Raw genomic sequence first — 16,961 nt, forward strand, 5'->3', positions numbered from 1 at the left:
TAGTTCACTCCCCAAATGCTCACAGCAGCCAGGGTTGGGCCAGGCTAAAACCACATCCTGGAACTTAATCTGGGTCTCCCACATGGATGGCAGAGACCCAAGTACTTGAGCCATTATCTACTGCCTCCCAGGTTTTGCATTATCAGGAAACCAGGTATTACAAAGATTTTTATTTTCCAAAGGAGGGACATAGCACTATATCAAATAAGCTTGATGTTACAGCCAAAATGGTACTGTCTCAGACAACAAGATGAACTAAATCAAGCTATAGCAGGGTATCATTATTCAAGTGGCTAAGAAGAGGCACATGAAGCTTTTAAAAAGGAAACTGAACTAGATATAAATGAGGAATTAAATAAGAAGCATACTGGTCTTCTGGAAAAAAATGGAATTCTGTTACTAGATTGCAAAAGAAGGTTATGGAATTAGAATCAAAATTAAATGAAGCAAAAGAAGAATATACATCGGGTGGACCTCTTGGTCAGAAAAGAGACCCAAAAGAATGGATTCCCCATCCACCAGAAAAATGCACTTTGCGTGGTCACAGGAGTCCAGTCAACTTGAGTCATATTCCATCCTGTGTTCAGTGTTATGGTCTCTGTGTCTGAGGATGCTACAATTTAGGTGTGGGATTATGAGATTGGTGATTTTGAATGAAGTATTAAGGGGCATATAGATTCTGTACTGGACATTTCTTTTGACCCCAGAGGCAAGCTATGGCTTCCTGTTCTGCATAGAGGACCACAAAACTATAAAATTTTCAGGGCTTTGAAGGCATCAGAACTATGCATGAGCACAACCACAATGTCTCTTCAGTAGCCATCGTGCCCAGTGGAGATCATGTAGTGTCTACTTCAAGAGATAAAACTATACAAATGTGGAAAGTGCAAACTGGCTACTGTGTGAAGACATTCACAGGACACAGAGAATGGACACATACAATACAGCCAAGTCAGGATGGCACTCTGATAGCTAGCTGTTCCAATGACCAGCTGTTCCAATGACCAGTAGTGGTTCCAGCAAGAAAAGAATGCAAAGTAGATCTCCAAGAACATGAGCATGTTGCAGAATGCATTTCCTGGGCTCCAGAAAGCTCATATTCTTCCATCTCTGAAGCAACAGGATTTGAGACTAAAAAAAGTGGCAAGCCTGGGCCATTTTTGCTACCTGGAACCAGAGACAAGACTACTAGGGTATGGGACATCAGGTCTTGCATGTGCATCATGATCCTTGTGGGCCATGATAACTGGGTACATGGAGTTCTGTTCCATTCTGGGAGAAAGTTTATTTTGAGTTGCAGTGATGATAAGACCGTATGTGTATGGGATTACAAGAACAAACGGTGTATGAAGATGCTCAATGCTCATGAACACAACACTTTATTACCTCTTTGGATTTCCACAAGACAGCACCCTATGTGGTTACTGGCAGTGTTGATCAAACAGCAAATGTGTGGGTGTGCCATTGGTTGAGTCTCATGGCCCCTCCTCCCTTGTTCCTCTGGATGCACTCTGATGATACCATGGCTACCTCATTGAGGTCTGTTTAAATAAATATTGTCCTTTCATGTAAAAAAAAAAAAATGACACCAGTGTGACTTCCACACAGGGGAATCAGAAGCAGAGCCAGGACTCCAGTCCAGACACGTCAATATGAGATGCAGATAACCCAAGTGGTAACTTAACTGCTGCAGCAAGTGCTCTCCCCCAATACTAGGAAAGTGAGCCACCTTTTCCCAGTTACAGAGACACTCATCTTTAGGTTTACTCTTTTGTACCCTTCATAATGGAGTGACATTTATAGATCTCAAACACTCTCCAAATGCAGCAATTTGAAGCCAAGAATGCAAATCCAAATATTTAACAATTCTGTGTTTGTGTTTATTATTAGTACATATTGTTCCTGTTAAGACTTCCGTTTTGGTCAGACTGTTACCCTGAAGAATGAGCTGCTGTTCATGCATGACTCCATATGGCAAAAAGAACCGTGTTCACGGGATGAAGTTACACCATCTGTGGTGGTATTCCTTTTCTTCTTTTAAAATGGCCTTTAAATGGTAAATCACTAAAGCAAATACATTTCCCCTTTTTGGACATCTTCGTTTTTAAAAATATATGCAACTCTCAATGTTTTCATCACATTTATATTTTTTTACCTTTTTACAGATTTTCATGACCACACAGCTGCTTCTTCAAAATCAAAATTTGGTAGTAACAAATAATAACAACTCTATGTTTTTTTCCATAGAAAACTGAAAATATCATGGCAGGCTTTTACACTGGTTTTCTTCTAACTGGCTCCTGTTAAATCCTATAAGAGCAAAAGGTTAAACATTAATTCCTGGTTCATTATCAGGTGATAAAGTCACAAAATGCCGAAGACACATACCTCTTATGAGGCTGTGCTCCCAAATAAAGACTCTTAGAGAACTGACACGGAGCAGGTGTTCAATAAAAAACACACTGAATGAATGAATAAATGGATGAACAAATGAAGTAGAACCAAAAGGTTCTTAAACCTAACTTTTGGTTTTCTTTTATTCCTGAGAGGCCATATTTCTTGGACATTTCAAGATATTGGAATGTTATATTGATTGATGAGACAATTACAAAAGATGTAACATATATAGAATGAAAATACCACTAAGAGAGGAGAGAAAGGAACAGAACAAAGGATTGACGTAAGAACGATTGAGAAGGACCAGCATTGTCTCCTTCTCTCTATCTCTGTCTTTCTTTCTCTCCCTAACTGACTTTCAAATAAATATATATATAAAAAAGAATAGTTAAGAATGCTCCACAATTGATGACAGACAAAAGCCACAGATATTGGAAGCTCAGAGTTCACCAATTTGGATAAATATTGAAAAATCTACACTCAAGTATTTCCTATTCAAACGACAGAGAACCAAGACAAAGACAGACTCTTAAACAGCCAGAGTCAGGAGAAAGACATCTTATTACTGGAAGTGCAAGGATAATAATCACATCACATGTCTTCACAAAAGTCACACAAGTAAGAAGGGAGTAGAATAAAATATATAAAGTGTTGAAAGAAAGAACGTACCAACCTTGAATTCGGTATCCAGTGAAATGATTTTTGAAACTGAATGAGACAAATAGAAATTGAGGGAATTTGTCATAATAAAACAAGTAAAATGATGTCAGAAACTGGATCTACACAAGGAAAAGAAGAAGTTTAGAGAAGGGGAATATGAAACTACAATAAAGTATTTTTAAAAAGATTTATTTATCTAAAAGGCAGAGTTACAGAAGAGAGAGAGAGAGAGAGAGAGAGAGAGAGAGAGAGAGAGATCTTCCACCCACTGATTTACTCTCCAAATGGCTGCAGTCTCCAGGACTGGGTCAGGCTGAAGCCAGGAGTCTGGAGTCTATCCAGGTCTCCCATGTGGGTGGCAGGGGCCCAAGCACTTGGGATATCTTCTGCTTTTCCAGGCACATTAGCCCAGAATTGGATGAAAAGTGGAGCAGCCAGGACTTGAACTGGTACTCATATGGGATCCTGGCCTCATAGGCAATGGCCTAACTTGTTGTGCCAAAATTCTGGCCCCTAAAATAAATTCTTTTAACTTTTAATTATAATTAATTGATGTAAAAAATTATTCATAAAACAATATTATATTAAATGATTATCACTTGTAAATAAGTAAAACGCATAACTGCCATATCATAAGGACTTGAGAGAAATTAACAATATAATATTGAGAAGAATTTAGACTGCCTTTGAAGCAGCATAGTGTTATTTAGAGGCAGACTTTGATCAATTGTAAATGGATACTTCATATTCTATGACAACCACTAAGAAGAATGTTTAGAAAGAATTGCAAGGGCTGGCGTTGTGGCACAGAGGGTTAAGCCATTGCCTGACATTGTCACATCCCATATGGGTACTGGCTCATGTCCCAGCTGCTCCACCTCCAATCCAGCTCTCTGCTAATGACCACCCACATGGGAGAGCTGGATGAAGCTCCTTGTGGGGAGCAGCTCGGACTAGACTGTTACTGGAATTAAGACTTATTCTATGCACCTGCTCTCCCACAATATGGCGCTGGGAGAGAAGAAAACAGCTTCTACACAGCTGCCTCCAGTTCAACCAATAAGCTGTAGGACTTGCTCCTGATTGGAGGAGAGCAGCGTACTCGGCGTGTGGGCAGCCGAGTTGGGATTGGCAGAGGAGGACTATAAAGGAGGAAAGAGATGGCATGCACCAGGAACATCTAAGGGGAACATCTATCTGAATAACACCTGAGCAGCCCCCGAGAGAGCCGGCCGGCGGTGTGCCGCTCCCCTGCGGAAGTGGGGAATGTGGCCGGGGGGAACTGCCCTTCCACGGAGGTGGAAGGGATAGTAGCCAACCCGGGAGGAGCCAGCAGCAAACCCGGGGAGGGCCGAGCAGACGAAAGAACAGCGCAGGGTTTAGTGTGGTTCCTCCACGAAGAGGGGGAGCGACATAATGGTGCCGTGACTCGGATATGAAGCCTAGGCAGGGCTTAGTGTCGTTCCTCCACGAAGAGGGGGAGCGACAGCTCCTGATTCCTGAATTTAGCTTGGCCCGGTGCTGGCCTTTGCTGCCATCTGGGGAGTGAACCAGTGATGGAAGACCTCTCTCTCTCTGACTTTTAGATAGATAAATCAATCTTTTTTAAAAGCAAGAATAAGAATTACAATTGATTGCATTATGGTCTGCATTGGATCCCCCCAAATTCATATGTTGAAGCTCCGATCCTCAGTATCTCAGAATTTGATTGTATTCCTTCAAAGAGAAGTTGAGTTAGAATAAGGGCATTAGGGGTGTGCTCTAATCCAAGAAGAGGAAATTAGGACACCCAAAGAGATGGCAGGGATTTGTGCACACAGAGGAAAGGGCCTGTGAGGTCACAGTGAGAAAAATACTATCTGGAAGCCAAGGAGAAATGCCTCAGAGGGAATCCTTGCTTTTGGTCATCAGCCTCCAGAAAAGTGAGGGAATACCTTTCTATTGTTTAACATACCTAGTCTGTGGCATTTTCTTTTGACAGCCTTGACAAACTAATTTAAAATGCTAACAGAGGAGAGAAAACAAACTTAAAATTGTTCCATTAATACCAGAAGAGGCAGGAAAAGAGTGGGAGGCAAAAAATAGAGAAGCAAAGTGCAAGGGAACACATAGAAGACAGCAGCAAATATGTTAGATGCTTATCCAACAGGACCAATAATCTCCTTAAATATCAACAGCCTAACTTTAAACATCAACCTCAATAGAGCAATTAAAAGAGGTTGTCAGAGTGAATTTAAGAAAAAGTCATAATTATATCTAGTTTACAAAATTAGGATGGATCCAACATGTGGAAACGGATGCAAATTAGCTTCTGCATATCCCATGGCAGAAACCAGAAGGGCAAGTGAACACACAAGACAAAGAGAGGAAATTAAGCAGAATCATCCTTCTTATTAGTATCTTATTCTAACAATTCACAGCAATGATATTAAAGCTTTCATGAGGGACCCAATCACCCTCCGGTGCACCCTACCACTTAATAAAGTCAATTAAATTTCAACATGAGTTTCAGAGGGGATTTTCAAACTCTAATATCACATTAATTCAAAAAAGTCTCTAATAAACAAACATTACAGCAAGTAGCATTCAACAATAAACCTTGAGTAAGAAGAAATAAATTTTCTGAGTTTTCACACTGCATTAATTTAAATGTCCAGGTTTCAATAAAAAAGTTACAACACACATAAAGAAACAAGAAAGCATGTTTCATACACAGGAGGAAAAAAGGAGTTTAAGAAGCTGTCTCTGAGGAAGAGAAAATGTTGGACTTACTAAAGATGAAGGTTTTGAATCAGCTGCCTAAAATATGTTCAGTGAAGTAAAGGAAAACATGTTTTAAGAACTTAAGAAATAGTAGAACAATGTCTCACCAAATAGATAATATCAAGAAAGAGACAGAAGTTACAAAAAGGAACAAAATAAAAGTTCTGGACTTGAGAAGTAAAGGAACAGAAATAAAATTTTCACTTAACTGAAGAATTAAGAACTCATAAGAAAGTAACTATGAAAATGGGTCAATTGAGATTATTAAGTGCCGAAAACAGAAAGATAAAAGAACAGCGAAAAAGAACAAAGCCTCAAAGACCCGTGAGCTGTGTCAAATATTCCAAGTTATGCATAACAGGAGTCCTTCAAGGAGAGAAGACAAAAGGGGGCAAAAAGAATCTTTGAAGAAATATTGACTAAAAACTTCTCAAATTTGGGAAAAATATTTACCAACACAAACAAGAAGCTTGACAAACTTCAAGTAGGATAAACTCAAAGAAAAATCACAAATAGACACATTACAATCAAATTGTTGAAAGTCCACAACAAAGAAAAAACTTGAGGACAGCAAAAAAAAAAAAAAGATAGCCACAGGATGTTATTATATATAAGAGATCCGCAAAAAAATTAACAACCAATTTCTCATTAAAAGTTATGAAGGTCAAAAGACAGTGGAATGACATAATGACATATTCAAAGAATTGAAACAAAGACTACCAATCAGGAGTCCTATTATCCAGCAAAACTAGCTTTCAAAATTGAAGAAAAAATTAAGACCTCCCAGATAATTAAACAGTGAGACAATCTGTCAAAATGAGACCCTCCATACAAGAAATATTTTATGGAGTTTCTGGAATGAAATAAAAGACACTAGTCTGGGGCCGACGCTGTGGCATAGTGGGTAAAGCTGCCACCTGCAGTGCTGGCATCCCATATGGGCGCCGGTTCGAGTCTCAGCTGCTCCACGTCTGATCCAGCTCTCTGTTATGGCCTAGGAAATCAGTAGGAGTGGCCCAAGTCCTTGGGCCCCTGCACACCACGTGGAAGACCCAGAAAAAGCTCCTGGCTCCTGGCTTCAGATCGGCACAGCTCCGGCCGTTGCGGTCAATTGGGGAGTGAACCAGTGGATGGAAGACTCTCTCTCTGTGTAACTCTTTCAAATAAATAAACAAATCTTAAAAAAAAATAAAAAAAGACACTAGACAGAAACCCAAACCCACAGGAAGAAAAAAGAGGACCCATAAAAGTAAGCTAAATATATGATAAAAGGCAGTATGAATGTACTTTTTGGCTTTGGGAGTTTCTTGTTTTAAATCTCCCATCTAGATTTATAAATAGCTTAATTTAAAAATAGCTTAATCAGGGGCCGGTGCTGTGGTGCAGCAGGTTAACGCCCTGGCCTGAAGCGCCGGCATCCCATGTGGACACCAGTTCGAGACCTGGCTGCTCCACTTCTGATCCAGCTCTCTGCTATGGCCTGGGAAAGTCCTTAGGCCCCTGAACCCACGTGGGAGACCCAGAAAAAACTCCTGGCTCCTGGCTTCGGATCGGCACAGCTCCGGCCATTGCGGTCAATTGGGGAGTGAACCATCAGATGGAAGATCTCTCTCTCTCTCTCTCTCTCTGCCTCTCCTTTTCTCTATGTAACTCTGGCTTTTGAATAATAAATAATTTTTTTTAAAAAAGATGTAATTTGAATTGCAATAACGGCACAAAGGAGACATACAAGCAAACTTCAAGAAGTTCATGGAAAATGGAATTTTCAGATACATTTCATTTGTTGTAAAAATTTTTAAATCCATGACTTTTTTTCATACCCCACTGGTGTGGCAAAGACAGATAGCTAGGGTAGAAGCTGGGGTCTGACATCTCCAGCTGAACTGTAGCTGGACAGCTCCTTGCCAACCCGGGAGACATCGTGGGACAGTGACCAACAACTGCAGCCAAAATGCTGTTGACAGATCCAGGGATGGTGTGTGTGTGTGTGTGTGTGTGTGTGTGATTGACAGCTCCAAGCAATTTGCATTTTGACAGCTGCAGCTAACCCAGCACAGGACAGCTGCAGCAGGTCCATGTGACAACCTAGTCCGGTGGTGTGACTTGTGCCATTCTGTGTATCATCCTCTTCTCTGGTTTTTGTACACAACCAAAGCTTCCCTTTCTGTGCCTCATGCAGGTCCCCTCCCATGGCTGCAGGATGTACCCCCTCCTTCCATGACTTTTAGGTCATTATAATGTCATTAAAATAATATTACCATGGGGGCACACCCACTCCCATCAGGCACCTGCCACCATGACACTTCCACTATTTCCTAAAAAGGGCACAGAAATGGATGGTGAATATGCAAAAAGGGGCTGGAGTTTGGGGCATATTCAGTTGAGTTCCACCCCAGACATCACCCCCTATGCCTCTGGAGGGTATAAAGGGAAGACCTAACCTTATTGATGGGGCTTTTTTTTTTGGTTGGGGGCTACTTCTGTTGTGTGGGGTGGGGGGCTTTTTCATTGCTGGATATTTTTCCTTGGAGAAAGGGTTTTCTTTGGAGCCTTTTTTTGTGGTTTTTGTCTGTTCACACACGACCTGGTTCTTGAGCTTGCACTTTTGTTTTGCTCCAGGTAAATTCTGCTCTCCTCTACATTTCTTTTAATGATTTATTTTATTTATTTGAAAGACAGAGTTACAGAGAGAGGTAGAGACAGAGAGAGAGATCTTCCATCCAATGGTTCACTCCCCAGTTGACCACAACGGCCGGAGCTGCGCTGATCTGAAGCCAGGAGCCAGGAGCTTCTTCCAGGTCTCCCACGTGGGTGCAGGGGCCCAAAGACTTGAGCCATCTTCTACTGCTATCCCAGGATATAGTAGAGAGCTGGATTGGAAGAGGAGCAGCCAGGACTCGAACCAGTGCCCATATGGGATGCCAGTGCTTCAGGCCAGGGCTTTAACCTGCTGCGCCACAGTGTCGGCCCCACTCTCCTCTACATCTTTATATACCCACCTTTGAATTCTTTTATGCACGCAGGGCAGAATCTAAAATAGGTCTAGCTGAGAGCCTGCAGCCCACAACGCTACCACTCTGAAGCAACTTGCTTGACAAAACAGTAGAATGACCCACGGAAGACTCAACTACAGTTTCAGGTGGGGCAGCACATACAGGGCTGCTGTGCTACAAGATAGATTTGTAGTCTGAAGCACCACTTAGTGTGTGATGCCATGTTTTCCAGAAAACAAATGTCAAGGACCAAGGAGAAATGGCTTTTCATATTACTACAGCTAAAAAATAACTCATGACTTTTTTTTTTCTCACCAAAGCAAAAGGGGTGAACTGTTGTACTGGGCTGTCTGTTGGCAATTTAGGATTACCATTGGCAATTTGGAATTACTGTCACCCAGGCATCACCATTATCCCTTTCTAAATTTTCCTTTGTAACACAGTGCAGTCTGCTAGCAAGAGTACAAGATACAGAAAGCACAACTAAGAGATCACCATTGTCCAGGAGACAGTTACAAGCAGAAGCATGTACAGACTGCCAGCAGGAGGCTTGACACACCTGGGAAGATTCTTGACAAGCAGCTGGGTATGAGTAGGTGCTGCAGAGAGATTTGGGAAGAGCTTCCCAGGGCTTCTTGGGATTTGCAGTAGCTTCTGGACAAGGTACAATCATAGGGTTCGCTTTGTTTTTCGAGTTATATATTTATTCATTCATTTGAAAGGCACAGTGACAGCAAGGAGGGGGGAGAGAAAGAGAGAGAGAGGTTATGTGTGTGTGTGTGTGTGTGTGTGTGTGTGTATGACAGAAAAAGAGAAATAAGACCTTGTACCTCCTGGGTCTATTCCCAAATGCCTGCAACATTCAGAGCTGAGCCAAGCCAAAGACAGAAGCCAGGAACTCCATCTGGGTCTCCCACATGGGTGACAGGGACCCAAGCCCTTGGGCCATCATTGCTTCCTTCCCAGGCATATTAGTAGGAAGCTAAAGAAGTGGAAGATTCAGAACTCAAACTAGGCACTCGAATATGAGATGCAGGCATCCCAAGTGGCAGCTTAGCCCACTGCTCCACAACTCCCACCCCAATCACAGGTTTTCTGCTGGAGACTGAGACATTTGGTGACAGGTTCCCTGACTGTTGCTACTCTGTCTTTCCAATGAGTGTGTGAGACTGAAATGACCTGTGTCAAACTCCTTTTACTTAGAAAACAGAGTATGGTTTGTGTTTCCCTGGCAGGATCTTAACCAAAACACCTTACAACACATTAATTTTTCATTCTGCAAATATGTCTTAACATTCAGATCCAAGAACTGCTCAGAGGATAAAAGGGGGAAAACTCTAGACATTCAGCGATGACCATCATGAGTCTGAAATCACTTTAGAAACACTCTAAGGTCAGTAAAAGTTATTAGTTGGTTTGTCAATTCTTGTGACCTGGTTAAAAAAAAACTTTCTTCTCAGGGCTTCAAACACTGGGCCTCCACCACCAATGCGGCTCTTCCTCTGCTTTTTGCAGGTCCAGTTCCTTCTCATCTTTCAGATCTCAGCTTACATAACATTGTTCAGATGGGGCTTCCTTGAGCTCACTGCCTACAGTTAAGCCATTACCCCCACAATGGGTAATTATGACACCCTCCTTTATTCCCTTAGTGCCATATACTACACTTTTCATTTTTGTCTATTTGAATGGTGTCCATCTCTTCCATAAAACTGTTAAGTCCCATGGGAGGGCACACCCCATGTCTGTTTTTATCATCATCAAATATCCAGCAGCTAACATTATGTCTTATACATGTAACGCTCATAAAATTCATGGGATAAATGAGAAAAATTGCTTAGAGTGCTGTCTTCCCAGATAGGATTTACCTTCCCCTCCTATAAACCAAGCACATCATCATTTGCACAGTTTTTTTGCTCACTGATGATTTGGCGGTACCCTTAACTCAGAAGACATCAACTGGGGAGTTGCTCTTGGATGCCCCTTCCTAAAGCTCAGATGATCAGTCTCTCTAAATATTAGGCCACGAGGAAAGAGCATGATTCAGTGATCAGCAAAGACAACGCCTAGCAGGACAAAGAGCCAATCCAGGGCCCTCATATGGAAGCAGCTAGGGAGACAGGCACGGTCCTTAGAGTTTTCTTTCTTAAGAAAAGAAGTTCATGTTGTCCTACGGGTAATTGTGGCCTGATATTAATTTTATTGGTGGCTCAGTGGTAACTTAAAATAGGGAAGCAGGAAGAAATTGAGAAACAAGCTATATTTTTATTACTAAATTTCTTGAGAAGCAGATGAAAGAACAGGATACATAGATCTGTCTTACTTTTAGACAGTTACTGAAGAGATCCCAGACTGAACCTCTTGTAGAGTCAAAATGAAGCTTCTCCTATCTTTTAAAGTTTTCAGTTATGATTCTGCAATATACCTATGTTGTTCATCTCTGTTATAGTAAAGAAAAAATAAGTGAAATATAAATCAGAATAAAATCCTAAGTATGTACTTAAATTTAGGTACTTCTTTCATTTAGTCATTCATTAAAAAGAATGACTAAGAAAAGAATGCTAAGAAAATCTCTATGAAGTTTGACATCTGCATTCATTGCATCATAGAGAGATGCCTCACTCTCCAGCTGTTTCTACATGCAGGTCCTGGGTTGGCTCTTTTTTCCACTAGACAGTTTCTCTCTCTCTCTCTTTCTCTCTCTCTCTCTCTCTCTCTCTCTCTCTCTTTTACAGGCAGAGTTAGTGAGAGAGAGAGAGACAGAGAGAAAGGTCTTCCCTCCTTTGGTTCACCCCCCAAAATGGTCACCACGGCCAGCGCTCTGCGCTGATCCAGAGCCAGGAGCCAGGTGCTTCCTCCTGGTCTCCCATGGGGTGCAGGCCCCAAGCACTTGGGCCATCCTCCACTGCACTCCCAGGCCACAGCAGAGAGCTGGCCTGGAAGAGGGGCAACCGGGACAGAATCTGGCACCCCAACCGGGACTAGAACCCCGAGTGCTGGTGCGGCAGGTGGAGGATTAGCCTAGTGAGCTGTGGTGCCGGCCTCTTGTTTTTTTCTAAGGATTACATCATGGGTCTCCTGGGTCTCTGTGGTAGGAAGAAGGAGAGGGCAAAGGGACAGGATGATATTTTAGAGCTGTCAGATACCAAGGGAACTAGATCACCACTTACTCAGCAACAGAAGCCATTTATGTAATCAGTATCCTCACCTATGTAATTCAATGGATTCCAACATCAGCATAAACTGGTCATTTAAAGTCATCTTCATTATTATCATCTCTGATAACACTATCAGGTTAAAAACAGTTCATATTTCAACTAGAAAATTAATCGCACTTGTGGCATAATTCTCTTTAGAAGTGTTAAAAATAGTCTCATAATGAAAGTATCTGGTTTAGTCTTAATTTATTATTGTGCTTAATAATAAATTAGTCTTAATTTATTATTGATCAATAGATACTGATCTATTAGTAGTGGTACTTTATCCACAAAAAAAGAATCTATATAGTACCTCATAAGGTAAAGATGTTATCACATGTACTTTCTCATTTTATCCCAACAATTGGAATTATGAAGTGCTAGAGATACCAACTAAATATAACAACAAATAGCATTAGCATTCATGGATGTTTTTGAGATTTTTACAAATATTTCTTGAATATATATGAAGTCTTGTAGTTGGGAAATATACCAACACATGAAGGCAATGGATATTCCAAATATTCTTAAGTCTAGGGTACATGACCTTTAAAATATATTTGTTAAATTCTATGCCTTTTCTTGCGCTAGTCTTTAATAAAGACTTTAAAGATGGGCTTTACTCTTATTAACATTTCTTAAGAATTCATAAAAATATGTTGATATTATGGCTTCTTATTGTACATCATCCTACTCCTTTGCTAGTAAATTCTCAGATTTTAGGATAGTGGATAGGCTGAGATCTATCATACTATAAGATACAGCTAATCAAAGCAATAATATAATAAAGCATTCAATTTTTTAAAGAAGATTTACTTATTTGAAAGGCAGAGTTACAGAGAGAGGGGAAGAGAGAGAAAGATCTTCCATCTGCTGCTTCACTCCCCAAATGGCTGCAACAGCAAGGGTTGTGCCAGGCTGAAGCTAGGAGCCAGAAGCTTCTTCCTTGTCTCCCGTGTGGGTTCAAAGCCCCAAGCACTTGGGCCATCTTCTGCTGCTATCCTAGGCCATAGCAGAGAACTGGACTGGAAGAGGAGCAGCCGGGACTAGAACCGGCGCCCATATGGGATGCCGGCGCCACAGGCAGAGGATTAACCTCATGCACCACAGAGCCGGCCTCTTCATATGTTTTTAAATATCTGCATTGGTGAAGGGTTTATCAAAGTATTGACCCATTTTTAAATCAGGTTATTTGTTTTCTTACTGTTGAGTTTTAAGGGTTCATTATATACTTCTCCCAGGTTGTACTAGTCTTTTCATTCTTTTTATGGTGTCTTTTGGAGAGTAGAAATCTTTAATTTTAATGAAGTCTTTCAGTTTGTTTTTCTAACACAGTATCATATTTAATACCTTTCTTTAGTTATCATCATTTGGTTCTATAAACATTAACAGTATTGCTTAGGCATATTGTTTATATTTCTAGTTCTAGAATACTTTTTACTTCTCTGATAATAAACATTTTTAGTTCCAAGTATAAGAAATGATATCTTCTTAGAAGTATAATGCTAATAATTTAATAATTCTAATCACATTATATGATCAACATTCATTGTGGCCATTTGGGGAGTGAACCAGCAGATGGAAAATATCTCTCACTCTCCCTCTTTCTAGTTCTGTCTTTCAAATCACTCTCCCTCTTTCAAGTTCTGTCTTTCAAATAACTAAGTCCTACAAAAAAAACCTTACGTGTTCTTCCAGTTGTTATTTTTCAAAAATATTTGTTTATTTATTTATTTGAAAGTCAGAGCTGGAGAGAGAGAGGCGGGGATCGAGAGAGAGGGAGAGAGAGAAAGAAAGATCTTCCATTCACTCTTTCACTCCCCATATGGCTTTAATGGCAGGGACTGGGCCAGGCCAAAATCCAGAAGCCAGGACCTCCTTCTGGGTCTCCCACATGAGTGTAAGCCCAAGCACCTAGGCCATCTTCCACTGCTTTCCCACATTAGCAGAGAGCTGATCTGGAAGTGCAGCAGCCTGGACATGAACGAGCACCCGTATGGAATGCTAACATCACAGCCTTACCTGCTATGCCACAACAGCAGGCCCATAATGTTATTTTTAAATAGCTAAATAGTCTTGCATAAACCTATTATAATTTAATCAATCTCCTGTCACCAAGCCTTTATTCTATTTACTATTTTCCACTATTATCCATAAATGTCTTTGGTAGATCCCTGAATATACATTTTTCAGTCCTTCCACAAAATCATGCTGAATATAGCATACCCTATTCTTGTACACATATCATTATTAGGGGCTCATGCATTTCAGTTCTTAAATTGTTGGGACCTCAGTTTTCTTATGTACATAATTATTGGGTGGCAGTTCTTATACAATCTAATTCTTAAAACACTCAGCCCTAAATATAGATGATTAATGATTGGATGAAACAAATTTTGAAACATGAGACATGTAAGTCACCAGAATGAATAGGGGGTGTGTGTGCATTTATGTGTCTAAGTGGGGATGCAAACAAAGAACTACATAGAGGAACCAACATCCTGGAATGTGAAGCTGACTTCAAGAGCTGGGGACAAAGCATGTTTTTTGTTTCCTACTAAATACAAGTATGTCAGAAACACAAAAGTCACACAAATTTTAATATAAAAATAAAGCCTTTGGGTGGAAAAATCATGAGTGTGCTGGTTTGAGTCAACAGAAGTCAGGTTTTATTTCCCACTGCCATTAGAACAGGATGTTAGGTTCTGATTAAGAGCAGAGGAAGGAGCTTATCAGTTAACAGGAATCATTGGAGAATTGGTGGCACATTCTTAGCCTAACCAAGATACTTTAAGTTCTCCTGGGCCTTTGAAGCCAAGCACACATTCCAATCATTTCACTGCCGAATTTGTCAGAGGTTAAAGTTCATTTTTGCTAATTCTTCTTAAACCTGTTCCAGCTTGCTTTCTACAGTTTTGTGATTTATATCTTACTTCTTTTTAAACCAGAAGTACAATGTCTAGTTTTGATAAACATTCATTTTGACCACTGGGTATAGTTCATTGGTGTTTAACTTTCACAATCATGGACCATATTTCAAGTGTTCCATTACATTCCCATTAAACATTACTAAGAGTGAGTTTGGTTCTTTTCTTTTCTTTTCATAACTATGTAAGATGTAGTTTGGAAGGATGGAAGAAAAAAAAAAAGTCTTGGACCAAAGGCAACCGGATTTCCTATGACAGAGGGGCAGAAGAAAACCTGATCTGTGAAAACCTAAACTATGGATCTTCAAAATCCAAGTGGACATGAATGCTCATTTTGGACCTAAGAGGTCCTTTTCCTTGGGGTATCACCAATCAATCACCCAGTTAAATGAGAGTTACTCATAGTTTTATTTGCCTGTGAGGGGTAAATGAGACAGTGGGAAGGTATAGCTCCCTCAAGAAAGGGCAGCCATGATAAGCAGTTTTTTTTTTTTATCTTTTATTTAATGAATATAAATTTCCAAAGTATGACTCATGTGTTACAATGGCTTCCCCCCCCATACCGTCCCTCCCACCCACAACCCTCCCCTTTCCCACTCCCTCTCCCCTTCCATTCACATCAAGATTCATTTTCGATTATCTTAATATACAGAAGATCAGCTTAGTATACCTTAAGTACGTATTTCAACAGTTTGCTCCCACTATGACTGTGTCTAAACAAGATAAGAGTCGGAGAACTCAAGGGGCTTCCATAGCCTTGGAAACTCATGACTGGAGCATAGGGAGATTACTGATGCCATAAACAGGAGTGTCAATTGGTAAAGTCAACAAAAGGAGTCACTGTGCACTTACTCCTCATGTAGGATCTCTGTCCTTAACGTGCTGTACACTGAGGCTTAATGCTATAACGAGTACTCAAACAGTATATTTCACTTTGTGTTTCTATGGGGGTGCAAACGACTGAAATCTTTACTTAATGTACACTAAACTGATCTTCTGTAAAAAAAAAAAAAAAAAAAAAAAAAAAAAAGAATGATAAGCAGTTTTGACACCAGACAGGCTGGGCTCACTGCAGCCTCAGGAGTGTTCTTGGCTTTTGCATGAGATAGAACTCAATCTGGAGGCAGCATTGTTAAAGCAAGAGAGGTGTACTAAACAAAGTAGCAAACAGCACAGTCTTCTGGGACACAGCAGCTCCGTGGGCTGTTGGAGTTTTATGTTAATTAGGTCCAGGAAATGTATGCTAATACTTGGGCAGATTATTCATCTAATTTCTGCATAAGGAGTGATGACTTCAGGGAATTAGAGATCCACAGCTTTTTTTTTTTTTTTTTTCTCCTTGTCTGGCCACTTAAATGGCTTGTCATGGTAATTGTAAACTGTTGTGGCCTAAAGGGGAGTGATCTTTATTATGCCAATGAATTACAAAGAGTGTATAATGGGGCTTGAGGTCAGGTAGTGGTGAATTTGGACACCGTGTTAAATCCAATTGATCTGAATCCTGTTTTTTTTCCAGCCTGCTAACTCGTAGGTGGAACCTGGGCTTGCCACACTGGCAACTTACAGCCAGGGTTAGGGGAGCTTTTGTCAAAAACCGTGGCAAAAAAGGAGGGGGGAAGGCCCTTTATGCATTACATTTTTATACATAGTATGTTCAGCAAAGAGCAGCAAAGGCCTCCCCTAGGTGGGTAATTCACAATGAAGAAAGCTCAGTTTAGGATACTAAAAATATGACTCAAACTGGTTGTTTACAGCTTTAACTGCTCCTTTGCGGTGAAGAAGCCCTAAAGTGCAATGTTGCAAGGTAAGTTCTCCTGGAACATTCTCTAAAAACAAACAGACATTCTCGTGCCTGCCCCCTCCTTTCTAAATCCTACACTACTGGTTACATTTTTTCCTACAAAACTTCTTTGTAGCAAGATCCTTTTTTCCCCCTCTCAATCCTACACTAGTGGTTACTTTTTTTTTTTGTTCCCTACAAAACTTATTTGTAGCAACATAAATGGTCATTGTTGGCAAACCATCAG

General features: G+C 40.6%; 1 pseudogene; it reads left to right on the plus strand.

The window, feature by feature from the left end:
• The first annotated feature begins 213 nt into the window (after positions 1 to 213).
• On the plus strand, positions 214 to 1,549 carry LOC127493906 (platelet-activating factor acetylhydrolase IB subunit beta pseudogene; annotated as a pseudogene).
• The last annotated feature ends 15,412 nt before the right edge of the window (positions 1,550 to 16,961 follow it).

This window comes from Oryctolagus cuniculus, chromosome 1 (genome assembly GCF_964237555.1).
Source record: "Oryctolagus cuniculus chromosome 1, mOryCun1.1, whole genome shotgun sequence".
NCBI lineage: Eukaryota > Metazoa > Chordata > Mammalia > Lagomorpha > Leporidae > Oryctolagus > Oryctolagus cuniculus.